The sequence below is a fragment of the Lactuca sativa genome, chromosome 8, assembly GCF_002870075.4.
Source record: "Lactuca sativa cultivar Salinas chromosome 8, Lsat_Salinas_v11, whole genome shotgun sequence".
Taxonomy (NCBI): domain Eukaryota; kingdom Viridiplantae; phylum Streptophyta; class Magnoliopsida; order Asterales; family Asteraceae; genus Lactuca; species Lactuca sativa.
This window is the reverse complement of record NC_056630.2, coordinates 152,624,736-152,635,073: the sequence shown is the minus strand read 5'-3', so window position 1 is coordinate 152,635,073 and position 10,338 is coordinate 152,624,736. Positions and strand designations below refer to the sequence as shown.

The following is a 10,338-nucleotide window of genomic DNA, read 5'->3' as shown; positions in this document are numbered from 1 at the left end:
CGCTTCCTTGACAATTGAGGAGCCAATTCAAGAAGATATTGGATACGAGACCGAGGAAGAAGAGGAGGCAACGTACGAACAAGAAACCGAATCGGAGGAAGAGTTAGCATTCACTATGGCTAACATTGATGAAATTCCCATGGGGGAATGGAAGAAGAGGATGCGCGACGACCATGGCCCGAGACTTGTGCAGCCCGCAATTCCCGCAACTGCTACCTTCGAGCTAAAAGGTCATATCCTAGCTACGCTTAAGGAAATACCTTTCTATGGGAAAGATCATGAAGATGCCTACAAACATTTGGATGAAGTAAATGATGTTGCTGATTATTTCAACATTCCAAATGTAACCCGCGAAACTCAACTACTTAGGATGCTTCCGGTAACCTTCAAGGGTGCTGCTAAAGACTGGCTCAAATCACTTCCTCCCGGGTCAGTCACTACTTGGGCCAAAATGAAGGAAGAATTTATAGATCACTTTTGCCCACCATCAAAATAGCCAAACTCAAGAAGGCCATTGCAAACTTTGAACAGCAAGCTGGAGAATCTTTATATGAAGCATGGGAGAGGTACAAAAGTCTGCTACGAAATTGCCCACACCATGATCTAAACAGCCAGCAAGAAGTTTCCATCTTTTATGATGGAGTCAATGTCACAACCCGGCAGTTGCTAGACTCACAAGGCCCACTTACAAAGAAGCCACCCCCGGTGATTAAAGAATTAATTGAAGAATTCTCTAAACACTCTAGAGAATACCACAACCCTAGGAATGATGTCACGAGGGGAGCCGCGTACGCTGCTACTGAAGATTTATCCGCAGTCATGGCCATGTTAAAAACCATGGATAGGAGAATGGACAAAATGGATCAAACTATTCATGCCATACGGGTGGGTTGTGAAAACTGCAATGGACCTCACCTCACTAGAGATTGCGATTTGGATGAGAACGGCAACAAAAAGGCACAAGTATGTTATTCGAGTGGTGACCGGTATGATGAAGATTGGCGCAAACAAAAGAAGGAGTGGCTGCCTTACGAAGAGTATAAGAAGGCCAAGGAGGAGAAGTACAGACAAAAAGGAAGAGGCTTTTACCAAAAAGAGGAGCCGGTGCAAGAGAGGAAGCCAAGCTTGGAAGATATGCTAACTAAATTTGTGGCCGCTTCCGAGAAAAGACATAGTGACCATGATGCTGCTATCCAAGAAACAAGAACAATGCTCAGGAACCAGCAAGCATCCATCCACAACATAGAAACGCAGCTTGGGCAACTTGCTCAACAACTAAACCAAAGGTCATCGGGTGAGCTTCCTAGCAAAACCGAGAACAACCCACGAGGCGCGCAAGTAAATATTGTTACCACAAGAAGTGGGAAGATTATTACTCCCCTGTCCCCCATTCGAACAGAAGCGAACAAGGACTCACAGAAAGAAGGAACGGAAGTACAAGTTGAAAATCAACACTCACAATCTGAGAGTCCTACTCGCCGAGTAGGACCGATGGACTCGGCGAGTACCTCTGCTAAAACAAGTGATCAGCCACCCTTGAAACCATACCAACCTCCAATGCCGTACCCAGCCCGAGCCAAGAAGGAGAAGCAGGAAGAGGAATATCAGAAGTTTCTTGATCATATTAAAACTCTTCAAATAAACATTCCTTTCATTGAAGCCGTCATGCAAATGCCCAAGTATGCAAAGTTTCTTAAGGAACTCCTCACTAACAGAAGAAAGATGGAGGAAGTGCAGAAGGTAGTGCTTAATGAGAATTGCTCCGCCGCAATGCTAAACAAATTACCAAAGAAGAAGGGTGATCCGGGGAGCTTAACTTTGCCTTGCCAATTTGGCAACTTGGCTGCAATTCATGCCTTAGCTGATTCTGGAGCAAGTGTGAACCTTATGCCATACTCGTTCTTTAAAAAGCTGGACCTCCCGGAGCCAAGGCCAATTCGAATGGCAATTCATTTGGCAAACAAGACGGTTACTTTTCCAAGAGGCATTTGTGAAGATTTGCTAGTAAAAGTAGACAAATTTGTCTTCCCGGCTGATTTCATCATTCTCGACATGGAGGCGGACCCGCAAGTGCCAATCATCCTTGGAAGGCCCTTCCTCAACACCGCTAGCGCTATCGTAGACATGAGAGATTCTAAGCTCACATTGCGAGTTGGGGACGATTCAGTGACATTCGGGGTAGACCAAGCCATGAAGTACTCAAGGAGTAGTGACGACACAGCTTTCTCAATCGACATGCTTGACGAAATATTGGAAGAAGACATACCTAAAGATTCCGCCAAATTTACAGCTTTGGATGAAGAATTTGATCCAGAAAAGGACTTACTAGAGATTGAAAGACTGTTGGAAGAAGCGGAGTATGAAGAAATAAAGCAGCAAACTGAAAGAACTACTCGCCGAGTAGACCCAATCTACTCGCCGAGTACATCCGAAGAAAAGCCGGAAGTCGTGAATACAGCCACCAACTCGCCAAGTACCAAACCTGCACTCGGCGAGTCCGTCACTATGCAAAACAAATTGGAGCTCAAAACACTACCTGATCATCTGGAGTATGCCTTTCTGGAAGAAGGAAATCAGAAGCCTGTGATCATAGCCTCGGACCTATCCAAAACAGAAAAAGAGGAGCTTGTACGCGTGTTGAAGAAAAGGAAAAGAGCCATCGCATGGAGCATCTCCGACATCAAAGGAATAAGTCCATCCTACTGCTCTCACAAAATCAATTTAGAAGAAGGAGCAAGGCCGGTGGTGCAACATCAAAGACGATTAAACCCGAACATGCAAGAAGTCGTCAAGAAGGAGGTGGTCAAGCTTTTGGATGCAGGAATCATCTACTCCATCTCCGATAGTCCATGGGTGAGTCTGGTCCAAGTGGTGCCCAAGAAAGGAGGAATGACGGTCATTACCAACGAAAAGAACGAGTTAATTCCAACGCGAACGGTAACCGGTTGGCGAGTGTGCATCGATTATCGAAAGCTAAACGATGCCACTCGCAAAGACCATTTCCCCCTTCCTTTCATAGATCAAATGTTAGAGAGACTATCAGGCCATAGCTACTATTGCTTTTTAGATGGGTTTTCAGGGTATTTTCAAATACCCATAGACCCAATGGACCAAGAAAAGACCACCTTTACATGCCCCAGTGGGACTTTCGCCTATAGACGCATGCCATTTGGACTATGCAATGCACCTGCGACATTTCAAAGGTGCATGACCGCCATATTCCATGATATGGTGGAAAAATTCATGGAGGTCTTTATGGATGACTTTTCTGTATTCGGATCTTCTTTCAATAATTGCCTAACAAATCTTGATTCAATGCTTGCTAGATGTGAGAAAACCAACTTGGTCCTAAATTGGGAAAAGTGTCACTTCATGGTCAAGGAGGGTATAGTTTTGGGACATAAAGTTTCTAAAAAGGGAATAGAGGTGGATCAGGCAAAGATAGACACCATTGCAAAATTACCCCCACCAACTAATGTGAAGGGCATTAGAAGTTTTTTGGGACACGCAGGTTTTTACCGGCGTTTTATAAAAGATTTTTCCAAAATCACGAAACCTCTAACACAATTATTACTAAAAGATGCACCCTTTAATTTTACTAAAGAGTGTTTAGAGGCATTTGACTTTCTAAAGGAAAAATTAACTAATGCCCCGATCATTATAGCACCAAATTGGAACTTACCCTTCGAGATCATGTGTGATGCTAGTGACTATGCACTAGGAGCGGTCCTTGGACAGAGGGTTGATAAGCACTTTCAACCCATCTATTATGCAAGCAAGACCTTAAATCCCGCCCAAGAGAATTATACTACTACTGAAAAAGAACTGTTAGCCGTGGTTTACGCTTTTGACAAGTTTCGCCCTTACTTAGTCTTATCTAAAACCACTGTTTTTACTGACCACTCGGCTATCAAGTATTTGTTTTCCAAACAGGATGCCAAGCCAAGACTAATACGATGGGTGCTGCTTCTTCAAGAATTCGATATAGAGATACGAGACAAGAAAGGAATGGAGAACGTAGCGGCCGATCATTTATCTAGGCTTGAGAACCCGACATTGCAAGAAGATAAGGATGGAGACGACTTTCCGGATGAATACATTATGGTGTCCGTGGGAGAGGAGCCATGGTTCGCAGACATAGCTAACTATTTAGCTACAAATTACATTTCGAAGGATTATAGTAGTCAGCAAAAGAAGAAATTCTTTGCGGAGATCAAATATTACTTTTGGGACGATCCATACCTCTTTCGAAGCTGTACGGATGGAATTATAAGAAGATGTGTGTTCGGAAAGGAAAGTCAAAGAATACTTGAACACTGCCATAGCGGGCCCACGGGAGGCCATCATGGAGCACACTATACCGCAAGGAAGATCTTTTACATTGGGTTCTATTGGCCTACAATCTTCAAAGATGCAGCCCAATATGTCAAAGAATGTGATGCTTGTCAAAGGGTGGGAAACATTTCATCTCGAAATGAGATGCCACAACATAGCATTCAAGTATGTGAGGTGTTCGACGTGTGGGGCATTGACTTCATGGGACCTTTTCCCACCTCCAAAGGAAACAAGTACATCCTAGTGGCGGTAGATTATGTTTCGAAATGGGCGGAGGCGCAGGCTTTACCTACAAATGACGGACGGGTAGTGGTACGATTCTTAAAAAAACTATTCTCCCGGTTTGGTGTTCCAAAGGCCCTAATTAGTGACCGTGGCACACACTTTGCCAATGATCAATTGGACAAGGTGCTCAAGAAATATGGGGTGGCCCATAAGTTCTCCACATCATACCACCCACAAACGAGTGGACAAACGGAAGTGACCAATCGAGCTTTGAAGCGTATCTTAGAGAAGTCGGTGGGAAGCAACCGCAAGGAATGGTCGGATAAATTGGATGGCGTGCTATGGGCATTTCGTACCGCTTTCAAAACACCTATTGGTACTACACCATATAGGTTAGTTTATGGAAAGCAATGCCATTTACCGGTTGAAATCGAGCACAAGGCATATTGGGCGCTAAAGAGGTGCAACTTTGACATGGAAGAATTGAAGACCAACCGTCTAATGCAAATGAATGCCCTTGAAGAACTCCGAAATGAGGCTTATTCTAGTTCGTGGCTCTATAAAGAAAAAACCAAGAGATGGCATGACCAACGAATCAAAAGCAAAGACATCCATGAAGGCCAAAAAGTACTACTCTTCAATTCCCGATTAAAACTTTTCTCGGGCAAACTCAAATCAAGGTGGGATGGTCCCTTTTTGGTCAAGACGGTGTTTCCTCACGGGGCTATAGAATTGATCTCAAAAGATGGCACACCATTTAAAGTCAATGGCCATAGAGTGAAGAAATATGAAGAAGGAGTCCCCCGAAATGAAGGATTGGAGGAGCTGCTGCTGTGCGGAATCGCAAACACGTAGAAGGGGCGGAGTCTAGCTAATGACTCCATCAAAAGAAGCGCTTCTCGGGAGGCAACCCGAGTTTCACGTTTGCATTTTCTTTCCTTTTCTTTATTTTTCATATTGTTTTGTTCATTCTTCTTCATTTATTCTACTTCTCTAAGTGCTTGAGGACAAGCTCTACTGGAAGTGTGGGGTGGAAAGGCTAAACAAAGGAATTAATATAGTAAAATTGGCAAATTTACAAAAAAAAATTTCAACCTGAGACATATACTCGGCGAGTATATCGATTATACTCGGCGAGTAAATGTTCGCTTACAGCCAAATGTCCATAACACGCGTATCTACTCGGCGAGTAGATCCATTTTACTCGGCGAGTAGCCGGTTTAAACTCAGTAAATTAAAACCTGTAAAAATTACTATTATTCAACATTTCATCTCCACACTCGCCGAGCATCTTCCCTCAGCCGCCTCTCAAGGGTTCTTCAAGATCTATTCAATCTTCTTCCTCTTTCTCTTCAATTCAAGCAACAAAGGTGACATCTTTACCCTTTAACTTTATGAAAGGTCCAATCTTTATCACATATCTCCCCATATTTGCTATGATTCCGGATTTGGAGAGTTTTTCCCAATTTTTAGGGCTTTGATTTACTCATGAATTAGAGGTTGTTTGGAGTAATTTCTTCAAGAACTATGGGTAGATAAGTAATTACAACAAAAACCTATGAACAAATTGGACTATTACACAGATTACACAGATCCGATCTCGATCTGTCAAAAAGTTCATACTACTCGGCGAGTATGTTCGTCTACTCGGCGAGTAGGCCCCAATCAGATCAAAAAATTTTTTTCCTGTTTTAACCATGGGGTGTTGTTTGTTGCTGTTTTGTGGTATGTTTATGCAGATATCATGGCAAGGAGAGGACAGTCATCACGTGGAGGAGGCCATGCTGATATGCCATGGTTAGCCTTTCAACAAATCACCTCTAAATCCTCCAAAACTCGAGCCCTAAACAGGTTGGAAGCGCTGCGACAGAAAGAAATTCACTTGCCCACTGCAGTGGATTGGGGATGGATGGGTAATGTTGGCTTGGAAGAGGAACTTACTCCATATTTGGTGAAAGATTGTAACTTGGGTTATGCCAACATCACTTGTGATGGTTGGTTGCAATTGTTTAAAATACAAGAGCCAGTATACGCGGAGTTGTGCTGGGAATTCTTTGCTACCATTTCATTCCGAGGTGGTAGTGAATATTACAATCCAAACACGATCTCGTTTTCTTTGGGAGGAGAGCTGCGACAATGCAGCATGGTTGAGTTCTCTTGGCGGTTGGGCATCTACGATCAAGATATGTCGATGACGGACTACTTTGAAGCCTTCTTGGAAAATACCTACAAAGAACTTCCCGAGGGGGTGGTGGCGTCAACATGGTGGAGTACAATTGCTAACCGGGTCTATATACCTTCCACTGCTCAAGAAGGGCATATTCGTTCTCCAATCCATCGACTCATTCACCGATTCGTTGCAAGCACGATCAACATGCGAAAGGATGGGGATAAAGTTCCCACCCTTGATATCTTTTATATGTGGAGTATCATCACCCCCGATGTCTTCTGCAACCTCCCATATTGCATTGCTAAATTTCTTGCGGAGGGAGCGGTTAAGGAAAAAATCAACTCGAAGATCAATGGGGGTATGTTCATTACTCGGCTTGCGCGATCATTTGGAATCTTGGAATTACCGCAAGCTCAATTGCTGACGATTATCCACCCTCCTCCGTTCAACACTGCACTTTATAAGAGGGCTCGGATAGTGGAAAATTTTGGTGATTCTTTTACTATTCCGAATGAGGACGAGCCGGCGGTCCCCGAGGACCCGAGAAGGCGGGTTAGGCCGAGAAACGAGCGGGTACGAGAAGACCCACCGGTGATTCCGGTGGAGGATAACGAGGGATGGAATCAAGTGGAGTATCGACGATACTTGGATGATATAGGGCGAGGGGTTAATTACACCAATCAATCCTTCGACTATCTTTTCCAACAAATGCATATTGCCCCGCGACCGGGACCCGGCTATCCTTACATCATGAATTAGGACGAAAGGATGCAAAGAAGGGGTGGAGAAGGAGGTAGTGGAGCTGGAGGAGCAGGGATGGACGAGGAAGAATGAAGATTTTATTTATTTTTGTTTTGTTTGATTATGATGTTTGTTTTAAGACAATTGTGGATATGTTGAACTTGGCTATGTGTTTTGAATATTAGTGTTACTTTTAGTTTTCTTTTCAGGTATTGGAGCTAGGAAGCATGCTATTTAGGAATGGTCAAGAGAGGAATGAGAGTCTTTATGAGTGCTTGTGGAGTCTTGTTCCTAGGATCGAGTCCGTACAAATCGAGAGTTTATTAAAGTGTTGATGTTTAGGAAGTTTACTGGAGAGTGCATTTATATCAACACTAGAGTGAAGAGAGACAGCGGTTAAAAATTCTGGAAATACACGCTATACTCGCCGAGTGCACTAATACTACTCGGCGAGTACATCTGCTTCTGCCCGAAATACGTTGCCAGTAACTTCTACTCGACGAGTTTAATCGCCTACTCGCCGAGTATCCTGCTGCGAGAAAAATTTCTGATTTGTTCTGGATAGTTTTTCTGCGCCATTCATACATTCTTTATGAGTTACTACTGAAGATTGTGCAACAACCCTTTTTCCTTGGAGTTTTCGAGCTATCAACCACACGAGACGTATGACACCCGTGCCATTGGATGAACTGTTCCCATGGTTAAAATTACTAGAAGAAGGAGTTGAAGAAGGGAGTGTCAACCTAGCGACTGCTACCCCAGGGGAGTTTGTTCCAACTTTCTCTCTATTTGCATTTTTAGTTGTTATAATATGCAATGAGGGCATTGCATAAAATAAGTGTGGGGTAGGGGGTTAGTCACATCTTAGAACACTTAGAATCTTAATTTAGTTTTTTTTTTAAAAATCAAAATCAAAAATGCTTAGGGCTTAAATTAGAAAATTTTGGTAAAAATTAGGATTCCATATTAGAATTGTGTTAATAATTGCATGAGAACCCAAATGTTTAGTTGAGCCTATATACGTTCTAGTGCATTTGTGGCTTCCTTATTCCAGTGAAATCATGGGACAAAAACACGACCTTGCTCAGCCTAAGGGATGCAATATGTTTAGCAGCCTAAACCTGAAATGTATCCTGGAAAGTTTTTATCATTAGCCAATAAAGGTTGAGATTGAGCGCCCCTGCTTAAGCATGTAGGGATTTTAGAAGGAAAAATATATTGAGAAATACATGAAAAAAAAAATTACAAGAAAAGTTGTAAGAATTTTGGAGAAAATGAAGTGAAAATCAAAAGATAAAAATTCCGAAGATTCAAAAAGTTTAAGATACCAAAAATCAAACAACAAGGTGGTGAATTCAAAGAAATTAAAGATCAAATGTCAAAGAAGTAAGGAATTCAAGAGAGCTCCATAGTGGTATCATAAATTGTAATTGTTTAGAATATGTATGCTTGGGTTGCTCAATTAAAAATACCTTGAGGGTAAAGAGATTTTCTGAGGATGGATTAGGAGGGTTGCATAAAATGAGCATAGTTCGGGGTGAGTGGGCGAATGTTTATGAGGATTGTGAGTATTTGAAGTATGGGGGTTTTTAGGAATTTTAGACACAAATGCATGCGTTGCGGTCTTGGCATAATGGCCGGGTTGGATTGGAGTTATTAATGTGATTTTAATGTGTTTAAAATTTAGTTTTGCTTGGGGGCAAGCAAAAGTCAAGTGTGGGGTATTTTGATATGTGCATAATTAGTTAATTATTTAACATATATTCTTAGTTATTTTTGATTAATTATGAGAATAATGTGGACAAAAGGTACTTAAAATGTTGTGAATTGTGTTTTCAGTCCAAAAGATATGTTTGGAGGCAAAAAGGAGAAAAGGAAAGCAAGTGAAGATAAAAGAGTGAAAGAAGGAGTCCTACTCGGCGAGTAGATCGACCCTACTCGGCGAGTGCCCGACGATATGCCAGAAGATAAATACGACTGCTAATTCAAGACGGATAAGTATTGACCTACTCAGCGAGTTGATTCTGTTACTCGCCGAGTACCCTCTGTTTGAGGATATCTATAAAAGACGAATCCTTATTCCACAAGAAGGCATTCCTGGCGATTTTTGAAGGATCAGCTGCGACTAAAAGGTTCAGAAGGCGCTAAGGAACCCTAGGCTTCAAGAGTTGGAAGAATTCAAGCAATTAGGTTAATTCTACCACTTAGACTTAGGAATTAAACATGTTTGCTTTCATAAACTTTGTTTTTATGCTTGTTTCTACTGCAACTATGAGCTAAACTCGTTTTTGTTTCTGTTTGGGGAATACCAAAGAACTCCTATGGTTTAATTATTGATTCTTGTTTAATTGTCTATTGGTGATTTATTAAATTAAGTTTGTTAAAGAACCTTATGTATTAATCACTACTATTTTCTGTTAATTGGAAGGCAATTAGGTTGCATGAACATCACTTAATTGTTAACCTCATATGTCTATGTGAATGCTAAAACGTATGCTTGGAAGTAATGAGTATGAAACTAAGATTAATAAGAAAATAGGAAGATTAATGTGTGAGCTTGTTTGAGAAACTATCAACAAGAGGTTAATTGAATTGATAACTTAATTAACCATTACAAATCTTATTTAATCCAAATAATTAATCTAGGGAATTAATCAGTTTAAACACTTGATCAATGCTTAAATTAGTTAATTGTCTAAGGGTTAGGAGTAATGAACATGAACCTAACTATTATCATTGGTAACCAATAGCAATTAATCCACCTTAACTTAAATAACCATAGGAGTGAATTGGTTGAACCTAAATAGAAACATCTTTATCAAATTTGGTGAATAGTTGTTGCTTTAGTTAAATTAGTTAATTTAGTT

At 41.5% G+C, this 10,338-nt stretch overlaps 1 non-coding gene across 1 annotated transcript; it reads right to left on the bottom strand.

Moving 5' to 3' along the window:
* Nucleotides 1-498: 498 nt before the first annotated feature.
* LOC128128226 (small nucleolar RNA R71) lies at nt 499-605 on the bottom strand. The gene has a single exon (XR_008226088.1). It is a non-coding gene; the product is annotated as a small nucleolar RNA R71 (small nucleolar RNA).
* Between the last annotated feature and the right edge of the window lie 9,733 nt (nt 606-10,338).